Source organism: Callithrix jacchus, chromosome 14 (genome assembly GCF_049354715.1).
Source record: "Callithrix jacchus isolate 240 chromosome 14, calJac240_pri, whole genome shotgun sequence".
NCBI classification, from domain to species: Eukaryota; Metazoa; Chordata; class Mammalia; order Primates; family Cebidae; genus Callithrix; species Callithrix jacchus.
The window spans coordinates 42,731,589-42,744,788 of NC_133515.1; the positions used below are offsets into that span (position 1 = coordinate 42,731,589).

The 13,200-nt window shown below is 45.1% G+C and overlaps 1 non-coding gene and 1 pseudogene across 2 annotated transcripts; both read left to right on the plus strand.

Moving 5' to 3' along the window:
* Positions 1 to 885: 885 nt before the first annotated feature.
* On the plus strand, positions 886 to 992 carry LOC118147493 (U6 spliceosomal RNA). The gene has a single exon (XR_004733950.1). It is a non-coding gene; the product is annotated as a U6 spliceosomal RNA (small nuclear RNA).
* Positions 993 to 4,008: 3,016 nt separating this feature from the next.
* On the plus strand, positions 4,009 to 7,074 carry LOC128929608 (keratin, type I cytoskeletal 18 pseudogene; annotated as a pseudogene). The gene has a single exon (XR_008476288.2). The product of XR_008476288.2 is annotated as a keratin, type I cytoskeletal 18 pseudogene (transcript).
* Positions 7,075 to 13,200: the final 6,126 nt, after the last annotated feature.

A 13,200-nucleotide genomic window follows, 5' to 3' on the forward strand; every position in this document is an offset into this window, starting at 1 on the left:
AAGGTAGGCTAGGCTAAACTATGATGTTCAGCAGGTTGGGTGTATTAAATGCATTTGCGACACGGTGTTTTCCATTTACAGTGGGTTTATTAGGATGTAACTGTGTCATAAATCAGTGAACATCTGTACAGTACACACAATGGAACATTGTTCTGCCTTAAAAAGAAATAAAACTCTGATACACCCTACAACATGAATGAACCTTGAAAACATGCTAAGTGGAATAAGACAGACACAGAAAAACAAATCCACTCACACGAGGTACCTAGAATAGGCAAATTCATAGACAGAAAGTAGAATAATGGTTACTAGGGGCTGCGGGGAGAGGGAAGGAAGTTACTGTTTAATGGGTACAGAGTTTCTGATTGGGATGATGAAAAAGTTCTGGAGATGGGTAACGGCGATGATTGTATAGCACTGCGAATGCATTTCACGGCACTGAACTGTATACTTGAAGTGGTTAAATGGGGCGGGGTGTGGCGGCTCATGCCTGTAATCCCAGCACTTTGGGAGGTTCAGATGGGCGGATCACAAGGTCAGGAGTTTGAGACCAGCCTGGCCAACATAGTGAAACCCGTCTCTACTAAAAATACAAAAAATCCGCTGCACGTGATGGTGGGTGCATGTAATCCCAGCTACTTGGGAGGCTGAGGCAGAATTACTTGAACCCAGGAGGCAGAGGTTGCAGTGAGCCGAGATTGTACCACTGCACTCCAGCTTGGGTGACAGTGCGAGCTTCTGTCTCAAAAAAAAAAAGATAGCTAAATGGTATGTTTTATGTTACAAACATTTATCACAAAAAAAACCACAAATACATAACATGATCTATTTTAAAATATATGTTTTACAAGTTCAGTATCTAACGACCACTTAATGAAAATCTACGTGCTCGCTTCGGCGGCACATATACTAAAATTGGAACGATACAGAGAAGATTAGCATGGCCCCTGCGCAAGGATGACACGCAAATTCGTGAAGCGTTCCATATTTTTTATGAGTTCGTGTCGTTTGTAGGGACATGGATGAATCTGGAGAACATCATCCTCAGCAAACTGACACAAGAACAGAAAATGAAACACCGCATATTCTCACTCATAGGTGGGTGATGAAAAATAAGAACACATGGACACAGAAAGGGGAGTACTAAACACTGGGGTCTATTGGGGGGAAAAGGGGAGGGCCAGTGGGAGGGGGAGGTGGGGAGGGATAGCCTGGGGAGAAATGCCAAATGTGGGTGAAGGGGAGAAGAAAAGCAAAGCACACTGCCATGTGTGTACCTACGCAACTGTCTTGCCTGCTCTGCTCATGTACCCCAAAACCTATAATCCAATAAAAAATTAAAAAAAAAAAAAAAAAAAAGAAAATCTACTACCTCCAGTGGGAGTGTGTGGCATCTGAGAGCCTGAGCTTTGGAACCAAACTGAACTGAGTTGGACTCATGGCTCCACCGGTAAACAGTTTTGTCACCTTCTAAATTAATCTTCTAGATTGAGCAACTAAATTTATCTTCCAGAGTAGAGGTCAGTAAACTTTTTCTGTAAAGGATTAGACAGTGAATATTTTAGGTTGTGCAGGACATGTATGGTCTTTGCTGCCAGCAACTACTCAATGTAAATAAGCAGCCATACACATAGACAACGGCCATAGACAACAGCCATAAAAGCAGCCATAGACGACACATGAATAAATGAATGAGGCTGTGCTCCAATAACAACAGGCAGTGGCCGGATTTGGCCCCCAGGCTGCAGTTTGCCCACCTCTGCTCTATGGTTCTCAGTTCCTGCATTTGTAAGATAGACAATAATTATAACTACCTCATAGGGTTGTTGTGGGAATAAATGGGGCAATGTGTCGAATTCTTTGCTCACTGCCTATGTATAATAAGTAGCCAGTAAATGTTTTTTATTGATGTGGCTGTTGAGATACGTGCTGAGAATGCAGAATAAGGAAGTCACATTTATTGAGCACCTGCTATACACACAGTAGGGCCAACTCTTAATGGGACAGGACTTCATTTGTTATTAGTTACTTAAGCAAAACATCTCATGTTGGCACAGAGCTTCATGCTTTGAGTCCATTAGCTCGTTTCATCTTCCCGGTGACTCTCTGGGGTAAATTTCTGAATCAGGAATCCAGGCCTCCAAGTTCCTTCTGCGAGGGAGAGCAGAGGCAATTTTTGAAACCTCAACCGTCTTATTCCAAAGTCTGGGTTCTCAACCGGGGGTGGTACTGCCTGCCTTCTCCAACCCGTTCCCTCCATCCTGGGAGATGTGGAAAGTCAGGGGCTGTTTTGTGCGTTGGGGGAGTTAAAAGAATGAGGAAGCACTGCTGGATTTTAATGACCAGGGTCCAGTAATGCTAAATGCCTGGCAGACTTGTTTAAATGTCTGTAAAACAAAAACTATCCAGTCCCAAATGGACTCCCAAATGTCAGCAGCGCTCCACATCTTGCTGCCCAGATGCAACTCCATTGTCACCTTCCCTTGAGCAGCTCACAGTTCTACAGAAGAGGGCAAATGGAGCAGAGTGGTCAGCGCGAGGATAGATGGAGGCATCCCTCGAGGGCAACATGGTATGGGGAGGATGCCCTCATTTCTGCTGAGAGTGGTAGAGACAGGGGGTGCATGTTGTTAAATTTTAAGTTTAGAAGATTCTTTCTGTTTCCCTCTAAATCTGCATGAAAGGTGTGGAGTAGAAAGGGCACTGGACTGTCAGAGGCTAAAACCACCAACTTGACCACTGTGCAAGTAAGGCAACTGGCTTGACCTCTCTGGGCTTCAACATTCTTGGAGTGAACTGGCTTGACCTCTCTGGGCTTCAACATTCTTGGAGTGAAAAGACAATCATAACACACGCCTGTCCCCTTGCAGGGCTGTAGCTAGGGTCAGATGGAGCAACAGAGCGAAAGTACATACCTCTGTATGAAGGGCAGGTGTGTTACTTAGTGAATTGTAAAGCAATTGTCAACGCAATAAAACTCTTCCTTTTTAAATCTTAAGTTTGGTTTCTAAAGGCTGCGTGGAGCTTTTCTCTAACAGCCCAGGTGCAGATGGCTGCCACGGGCTGTTCCTCCTGCCCCAGAAATTGAGATTTTGCTTTGATTGCATCTCCAGCAAAACCAGCCAGGGTGAAAAATTAGCCCAGGAGAGAGTAGCTTTGCTTCCTGTTGGCCATACCTCCTCAGAGTCATAGAGAAGGCATCCATTCCCAGACAGAGACTGAGCCAGAAAAGGGGCTGGAACAGCTTGAGGGGGGTTACCTGTAGGTCAGGCTCCACAAGCTGGTTTCCCCCCAGGAACTGAGGGGAGGGGTTAATAGTTCCTTTGGCCAAAACGTCAAGTTGGAATCAATCTATATAAATGTCAAGCTTGCTCTGTATGCAAAAATGAGGAGGTCATCATAGCAGAAATGTACTGACGTTTTCTCTACAGGACTCAGATTTCTCTTTTTCTACTCAGAGCCCAGATGGCAGTGGGGTTCCTTGGCTCTGGAGATCTAGTTAATTGTGGTCCTGCCTCTGCAATTCCACACCTTCTGAAGCTTTCCCCAAACTCTCTGCAGGGGTCTGGGGACGCTGCCTCAAGCATCACATGGCCTGTCCCCCTGCATGCTCTTGTCAACCCAGCCATGAAACTTGATCCATTCTCTAGTTCCAAAAACAAAAACAGAAAAAAACAATTCCAGAAGGATCCCAAAGAGAGAGAAGAATTTGATGACATTTCCCCATGCCAATACAATACACAACTTTTTTTTGCAGCAAACAGGTGTTGGAGTCCAACTTCTAGAACCCAACTCCCTTACTTATATAATGGGGTGACCTCAGGAAGTCCCTTAGCCACTGGATTCAGTATTTTCATCTGTCAATGAGGCTATCAATCTAATTAAAAAGCTGTTGTGAGGACTCAATTAAATTTGTCACATAAATGGCAAAAACATAATACATGCCCACTTCAGCTAGAGCTCTTAGCTACAGAGTGATTTGTTTAAATCACCTTATTTAAAAGGATGTGGAGGCTGGCTTAAGTGCGAAGTCCAGCAACCTGTCATGTGTAGGCAGAATTGGTTCAGAGCTCTGGCTCTGCTTCTTTTCATTCCCAGGACTCTTCTCTTGTCTATATAATTGTTTTCTTTTCTGTCCTCCACCCTTCCTCATAGTCATAAAATGACTGCAGCTGTGCCAGGTATCACATCTACCTTCTGCAGCATCCATGGCTTTTGTTCCATGGTTTTCTTTGCCATGGAACAAAAGTCCTGGGTTTTGCTCTGATTATAACACTTAAGGTCAAGTTTCCATTTCAGAAGTCATCATTGAGGCTGGAGGTATCCATTCCATGAGTGGTTAGGCATAGGTGACAGAGGGGTGGGATTATGCTATGTACCCTTTGAGGCACTCCAAAGTTCAGGTTCCTCCATGTACAATCCTGTCTTCACATCTGTGTCCCCAAGCTTAGCACAATGTTTGACACACAAGGAGACACTCAGTAAGAGCTTCTTATTGAATGAATGATGCTCATTGAATGCAGATTATAAAATCTAAGGAGAGAATAAGTGTGTGTGTGGGGTTAGAACATCTAATCATTCTCTGAATCAGTTGCTCAGTTAGTGGTAATTTCCCAGATATTCTTTTCAACGTTTAAAAATGGGTACTTATTTCTCTCCTCTACTTTTTCGTACTTTTTTTTTTTGAGACAGTGTCTCACTCTGTTGCCCAGGCAGGAGTGCAGTGGCATTATCTTGGTTCATTGCAACCTCTGCCTACCAGGCTTAAGTGATCCTCCCACCTCAGCCTCCTGAGTAGCTGGGACTACAGGCATGCACCACCAGGCCCAGCTAATTTTTGTCTATTTGTTTGTTTATTTTGGTAGAGATGGGGTTTAACTATGTTGCCCAGGCAGATCTTGAATTCCTGGGCTGAAATAATCCACCTGCCTCAGCCTCCCAAAGTGCTGGGACTGCAGGGATGTGCCACCACGCCTGGCCTATTTCTTTGCTTGGTCATGTCTCCCCATCTCACACCCTCACCACCCATAGAAATAAAGGAGGATAAGGGTTTTGTTTTGTTCACTGCTGTATCCTTAGGACTTAGAATAGTGACTGGGACATAGTAGGTGTTCAGTTAATGTCTGTGAACAAAGTAAAAAATATGCTTACTCTTTACTCTCATGAAGCTTCTTTCTTGCCGGGCTGTGTGCAGTGGCTGGCTGTGTACCACATCAGCCCAGAGCAGTAGTTACAATAGAGGTTCCCAAGTCATCTCCTTCAGATGCATGAATTTGAATTTCTGGGGGAGGGTCCTGGGAATTTTTATTTGGGGGCCACTGCTTTAGATGACCAAGTATTGTTCAGGTTAGGGACTGGCAGAAAGGCTTTTTTTCGCTACTTCAAAATCTTGTGGCTGATCATCTGTGCTTTCAAGGGGACATTAATAGCTTCATCCTTGCAGGCAGGAAGCTCTTAAAAACTATTAGTTGAAAGGAAGATTAAATGAAACCTGTACTTAATTATCACAACTTTCTTTTTTTTCTTTCAAGACACCCGGAAGGTAATTATAACTTTCTTGATGCAGTAGAGGAATCACTGGTCTGAGACAAATAGAACTGGGTTTGCACTCCAGTTGTTGCTACTTCCGAGGGAGGGCAGTCTTTGAGCCCCAGATTCCTTATCTATAAAAAGGGACTACTAGGTCGTACACAAAGCCTGAGCCCTGTCCTCTCCTCTCCTCCCCGGGCAGCATGAGCTTCACCACTCGCTCCTCCTTTTCCACCAACTACCGGTCTGTGGGCTCCGTCCGGGTGCCCAGCTATGGCGCCCGCCCGGTCAGCAGCGCGGCCAGCGTCTATGCAGACGCCGGGGGCTCGGGTTCCCGCGTCTCTGTAACGCTCTCCGCCAGCTTCCGGAGCGGCGTGGGGGTCGGGGGCCTGGCGGCGGGGATGGCCAGGGGTCTGGCAGGAATGGGAGGCATCCAGAACGAGAAGGAGACCATGCAAATCCTGAACGACCGCCTGGCCTCCTACCTGGACAGAGTCAGGAGCCTGGAGACCGAGAACCGGAAGCTGGAGAGCCAAATCCGGGAGCACCTGGAGAAGAAGGGACCCCAGGTCAGAGACTGGGGCCATTACTTCAAGACCATCGAGGACCTGAGGGCTCAGATCTTCTCAAATACTGTGGACAATGCCCGCATCGTTCTGCAGATTGACAATGCTCGTCTTGCTGCTGATGACTTTAGAGTCAAGTATGAGACAGAGCTGGCCATGCGCCAGTCTGTGGAGAGCGACATCCATGGTCTCCTCAAGGTCATCGATGACACCAATGTCACTTGGCTGCAGCTGGAGACAGAGATCGAGGCTCTCAAGGAGGAGCTGCTCTTCATGAAGAAGAACCAAATGGCCTACAAGCCCAGATTGCCAGCTCTGGGTTGACCACGGAGGTAGATGCCCCCAAATCTCAGGATCTCGCTAAGATCATGGCAGAAATCTGGGCTCAATATGACGAGCTGGCTCAGAAGAACCGAGAGGAGCTGGGCAAGTACTGGACTCAGCTGATTGAGGAGAGTAACACAATAGTCACCACACAGTCCACTGAGGTTGAAGCTGCTGAGATGACGCTCACAGAGCTGAGACATACAGTCCAGTCCTTGGAGATCGACCTGGACTCCATGAAAAATACGAAGATCAGCTTGGAGAACAGCCTGAGGGAGGTGGAGGCCCGCTACGCCCTGCAGATGGAGCAGCTCAACAGGATCCTGCTGCACCTGGAGTCAGAGCTGGCACAGACCCGGGCAGAGGGACAGCGCCAGGCCCAGGAGTACTAGGCTCTGTTGAACATCAAGGTCAAGCTGGAGGCTGAGATCGCCACCTACCGCCGCCTGCTGGAAGATGGGGAGGACTTCAGTCTCAGTGATGCCTTGAACAGCAGTAACTCCATGCAAACCATCCAAAAGACGACCACCCGCGGGATAGTGGATGGCAAAGTGGTGTCTGAGACCAACGACACCAAAGTTCTGAGACATTAGGCCAGCAGAAGCAGGGGACCCTTGAGGGAGCAGGAGGCCAATAAAAAGTTCAGAGGTCAAAAAAAAAAAAAAAAAAGGGGGGGGGGACTACTAGTACTTAGACAATGAGGTTGTTTCATTCATTCATTCATTCATTCAATTATTTGTTCATTCCTTCAAACATTTAGTATCTTCCTTCTAGGACTAAACCAAGACCCAGGTGGTATAGAAATAAACAAAAGGCCAGGCACAATGGCTCGTGCCTGTAATCCCAGCACTTTGGGAGGCTGAAATGGGTGGATCACTTGAGGCCTAGAGTCTGAGACCAGCCTGGCCAACATGGCAAAACCCTGTCTCTCCTAAAAATATAAAAATCAGCTGGGCATGGTGGCACATGCTTGTAGTCCCCGATACTCAAGAGGCTGAGGCAGGAGAATCACTTGAACCTGGGAGGCAGACGTTGCAGTGAGCTAAGATCACACTGCTGCATCCCAACCTGGGCAACAGAGCAAGACTCCATCTCAAAATAAATAAATCAAATTAAATAAACAAGAGACACATTAAGAGGAATAATGATTTGTGTCCCCAGGATCAGAAGTGCTCCACCCTATTCCTGCTCTTAGCTGTGGTCTCAGTGAAGTCCCAGAGCAACACAGGAGAAAGGACATCCTCTGGCACAGAATCTCATAAAACTTTATTTAAATCATGATGCCTCTAGCATTATGGAAACAGGCATGGTGGGACATCCCAAGTCAGCTCAAAGGAGTTAACTTTCTTCAAAAGTTATATAGAATAAGTTCACTGTCTTATTTTTCTCTTTTTAAGACAGAGTCTCGCTCTGTCACCCAGGCTGGAGTGCAGTGGTACAATCTCAGCTTACTGCAATCTCTGCCTCCAGGTTTAGTTTAAGCAATTCTTGTGTCTTAGCCTCCCAAGCAGCTGAGACTACAGGTGCATACCACTACACCCAGCTAATTTTTTTTTTTTTTTTTTTTAGTAGAGATGGGGTTTCACCAAAAAGGGATGTATTTCTTCTGTGGCACACACCCACAAGTCTATTCCCAGGTGACTTTGCTTCTAAACCTGCCACAGTCAAGAAAACAACAGCAGACGATCTTTCATTATTCTAGTATTCTCAACTCAGGCTAAGAATGGCTTTAACATCACCTGAACAACTTGTCATCCTAGGATTAAAAATTCAATTTAAAAAATAACAAGTTATTGGCCGGGCGAGGTGGCTCACACCTGTAATCACAGCACTTTGGGAGGCTGAGGCAGGTGATCATCTGAGGTCAGGAGTTCGAGACCACCCTGGCCAACATGGTGAAACCCCCGTCTCTACTAAAAATACAAAAATTAGCCGGGAGTGGTGGTGGGCACCTGTAGTCCCAGCTAATTGGGAGGCTGAGGCAGGAGACTTGCTTGAACCCAGGAGGCAGAGGTTGCAGTGAGCCGAGATTGTGCCACTGCATTCCAGCATGGGTGACAGAGCAAGAGACTCTGTCTCAAAAAAAAAAATAAAAAAAATAAAAAATTACAAGTTACCAGACACCACCCAGGAGAGGGCGCCATACTAATATTGCCACCATTCTGCAGAAGCTCAATGCTTCAGATCATATTTTCATTGCACATTTCCTTGTACTAATCTTACCTGCCTGTAGAAAGCCTGCGTGCTTCAATTCTTCAATCACAGGTTTTAAGTCTGAGGCAATCTTTTTATATTCTAATGTACTCATCTTAATCCAGGTTAATTTATATTGAAAGAGCCTTACATATAACCTCTAACCACTAGCTGCAATAAAATTAAGAAAAATGGTGAAAAACACCACACTTACCTATTAAACCTAAGGTGAATAAATGTACTATATTAGAAATACACATATAGTTACCATATGTATGAGGATGTCATTTTATAATATAAACCATTTAAAAAGTTTATTAAATTTGTTAATAATTGTTAGTCATTTCTAAAATCAGATTGGGCAAGGTGGCTCACACCTGTAATCCCAGCACTTTAGGAGACAAGGGGGGCGGATCACCTGAGGTCAAGAGTTTGAGAGCAGCCTGGCCAACATAGTGAAACCCTGTCTCTACTAAAAATACAAACATTAGCTGGACATAGTGACAGGTATCTGTAGTTCCAGCAACTCAGGAGGCTGAGGCAGGAGAAGCGCTTGAACCCAGGAGGCAGAGGTTGCAGTGAGCCAAGATTACACCACTGCACTCCAGCCTGGGTGACAGAGCAAGACTCTGTCTCAAAAAAATAAATAAATAAATAAAACTTCTAAACTTAAGTTCCCCATTTTCTAGTCATCAGCATTTCTACTCCCTCAGAGAAGTCCTGCCTGGAATTCTTATTTTATTCTCTGCTTTTATATACATTATTTTATTTTTGATTGAAAATAATCTGAAAAGAATATTCCAAACAAGTCTAGCTTTAGTAGGGCAGTCACCTCTAACCCAGTGATCTTGGCCACGCTTCTAAATTAACCTGTTAGGTCTCTCTACCAGGCAGATTATATTTAAATTTTGAGCAATTCTAAAGTGGCATAAGTGTATTTTTTTAATTGTTAAAAATCTGTTGGTGTGTAAAGTAACTACTGCTAATTGTTTTTGCCACTTTATTTTTTTTATTTTTTTAGAGAGAGCGTCTCTGTCTGTCACCCAGGCTCGAGTGTGGTGGTGTAATCATAGCTCACTGTAACCTCAAACTCTTGGGCCCAAGCGACCCTCCTGCTTCAGCCTCCCAAAACACTGGAATTACAAGCATGAGCCATCATGCCAGGTCAACTTTGCCATTTTAAAGAAAAAAGGAAAATAAATGTTGAATTTTATTTAATTTTTAAAAGATGGAGTCTTCCTCTGTCACGCAGGCTGTAGTGCAGTGGTGCCATCTTAGCTCACTGCAGCCTCCACCTCCCAGATTCAAGCAATTCTCCTGCCTCAGCCTCCAGAGAACCTGGGATTATAGGCACTCACAAACACGCCCAACTAATTTTTGTATTTTTAGAAAAAAACAGACTTTTACCATGTTGACCAGGCTGGTCTCGAACTCCTGACCTCAAATGAGCCTCCTACCTTGGCCTCCTAAAGTGCTGGAATTACAGGCGTGAGCCACTGCCCCCGGCCAGGATTTCTCTTTTTTTTTTTGTTCTTAGCCTCCCAAAGATGGGATTTTTTTTTTTCTTTCTTTCTTAGATAAATGCAACATCAGGCATGGCTGCATTTTACTATAAGACAGTGTGACCACCAAGTAATTTTTTGCTACCTTCAGGTACTCACTTCCACAGAGCCATCATGGTCCTCTGGAATAACACTGCAAGGACACAAGGGTGGCTTTTACAAGGATCTGCACTACTGGCTTGGTGCCACCCCTGGCGGCCAAGGACTTGAGGCATAGATTCATGTTTTTAATTGTACCAATTTCAGCTTGAAAGTTTTCATATCCTCCCACCCTGTCTTTAAAAGGCACAGGGAATGAATCTAAAATGTTGTCAGGAGAAAGAAAACATGCCTCAGGTTGGTTGGTTTTTCCTGTCTTTTATTTTATTCCTACTTTAATCTCTGAGGAACAACAAAACAACCTAAAGGTAAGCCTGTTAACATGATCAAAATTCAAAGTGTGCTTTTCTAAGTCACATTGTATTTTTTTTTAATCTCGAGAAGATTGTTTTACAATTATCAAATATACCTATAAAAGAAAAACAGCTGCTTTCATTGTAACCAAATGCCAGCTTGCAGGAGCAAACATCACCAAGCACAAAATCTTGTCTCTTTTTTTTTTTTTTGAGATGGAGTTTCGCTCATGTTACTCAGGCTGGAGTGCAATGGTGCGATCTCGGCTCACTGCAACCTCCGCCTCCTGGGTTCAGGCAATTCTTCTGCCTCAGCCTCCTGAGTAGCTGGGATTACAGGCACGCGCCACCATGCCCAGCTAATTTTTTGTATTTTTAGTAGAGACGGGGTTTCACCATGTTGACCAGGATGGTCTCAGTCTGTTGACCTTGTAATCCACCCGCCTTGGCCTCCCAAAGTGCTGGGATTACAGGCTTGAGCCACCGCGCCCGGCCAAATCTTGTCTCTTTTACATGCATCCCTCTCAATACAAAACTTAGAGTGTAATATTGGGGTTCAGGGTGCCCTCAGTTCCCCTGAGAGGACATTTCTCCAAGTTCTTGGTCTCCTGCCCTCTCAAGAATGAGAGAGGGGACCACAGCACAGTGCACAGTAAATGCAGGACTCAAAAGTGTTTGTAGAATGTGATTTATTTAAAGAGAGAGAGAAACAGGAGGAGAGAGAAAGAAACAGCTAACTCTCACACTGAGTGAGAGAATCCAGAAAGATGGAATCCAGGAGAGGAAATCAGCTTCCACACTAAGTGGAAGGGAATAGAGAGTTTAGGAGGGAAAGACAGGCTTCCATGAGATGTGCAAGGGGACTCCAGAGGGGAAATCCAGGATAGAGAAAAATAGCTTCCACAAAGGGACTGAGTGTTCGTGGAAGGAGATCCAAACATGGAGTCCGAAGGGGTGTGGAAGAAGGGGACTTTTAACTTGGGAGGAACCCCCAACCTTCTCTAAGACCCCTGGCCAGTGAAAGTAGTTCCTTAGAACTTCCACTGGAGTGATTGACTTAGTTTCTTCCTGTGCCCGTGAAATTCAAACATAAATCGTTAAATCTCCTGGATGGAGAGTGATGGGAGGGGGACATGGCACTGGGAAGTTCTTGCCCTTAAAACTATGCCCTTGTAGTCCCAGCTACTTGAGGCTGAGGCAGGAGAATTGCTTGAACCCAGGAGGCGGAAGTTGTGGTGAGCCAAGATCGCACCACTGCACTCCAGCCTGGGTAACAAGAGCGAGACTCCGTCTCAAAACAAAAACAACAAAAAACAAAAATAAAACCAAAACTATGACCCGCTGTGGACCTGGAAAGAGAACACATTCCCTCAAGAGTATGCTCTGATTCCCATGAACATGCCCACAGAGTCTTCACAAAACCACAATGACTCCCTGCGGTCACTAGATTACTGCCCATCACATCATGCCCAAATCAGAGCAACTGGCAGGATGGAAGGGAAAGAGTTAGAGTTCAGTTTCGGACACATGCAAATTTGAGATAGCACTTAGACATTCTTGTGGATGATAATCCTTGAATTAATTAATCAAGTCAGGTCAGACTGGAAATACAAATTTGGGAGTTGTTGGGGTTTAAATGGTATTAATATATCAGATCAAGGACTGACTGTAGATAGTAAACTAAGAGGTCAAAAGACTGAATATTCCATTAACAAGGCGGGGTAGAAGGAGCCCGCAAAGCAGACTGAGCTAGTGCAGTACGAAGAGTTGGCAGCCAGAAAACCGAGTGAGATATGACAAGGACTGAGGGGCATCAGATGCAGGCAGAGAAATGCCACGGGGCAGGGCCACAGCAGAGACACCTTCCCAGGCAATGCCCAGCAGAGCCATTGGGCAGGGCTGCCCCTGAGACCCTGGACCTATAGAGCCACCAGTGCGCAATACCAGCCTGGGAGAGCTGCAGCCACAGGACTCCAAACACTGAGAGCCAGGGCATGGGCTGCCCCCAGTAGAGCTATGGGGGTGGAGCTACCTGGAACCTTAGGGACCCAACCCTCACCCCAGTGTGACTGGAAGGTGAGACATAAAGTCAAAGATTATCCTCAAGCCTCAATATTTAATGTTGTTTTTCCTGCTGGGGTTTGGACTTACTTGGGACTAAGCTACTTCTTTCCTATTTCTCCCTTTTAGAATGGGAGTATCTATAATATCCCCATTCCACCACTGTATTTTGGAAGCACGTAACTTGTTTGACAGCTGGAGGGAAATCTGGCTCAGGATGAATCATACTTTGAGTTGGTCTTATTCATGTTTACAGGAGACTCTGGACTTAGAATTTAAAGTTGATGCTGGAACAAGTTAAGATTCTGGGGGTTATTGGGATGGAATGAATGTGTTCATTTAAGAACATGAATTTGAGAAGCCAGGAGTGGAATGCTGTGATCTGTATGTGTCCTTAAAAATTCAAGTGTTGACTTTTACACTGTTGGTGGGAGTGTAAATTAGTTCAACCATGTGGAAGACAGTGTGGTGATTCCTCAAGGACCTAGAAATAGAAATTCCATTTGACCCAGCAATCCCATTACTGGGTATATATCCAAAGGATTATAAATCGTTCTACTATAAGGACACATG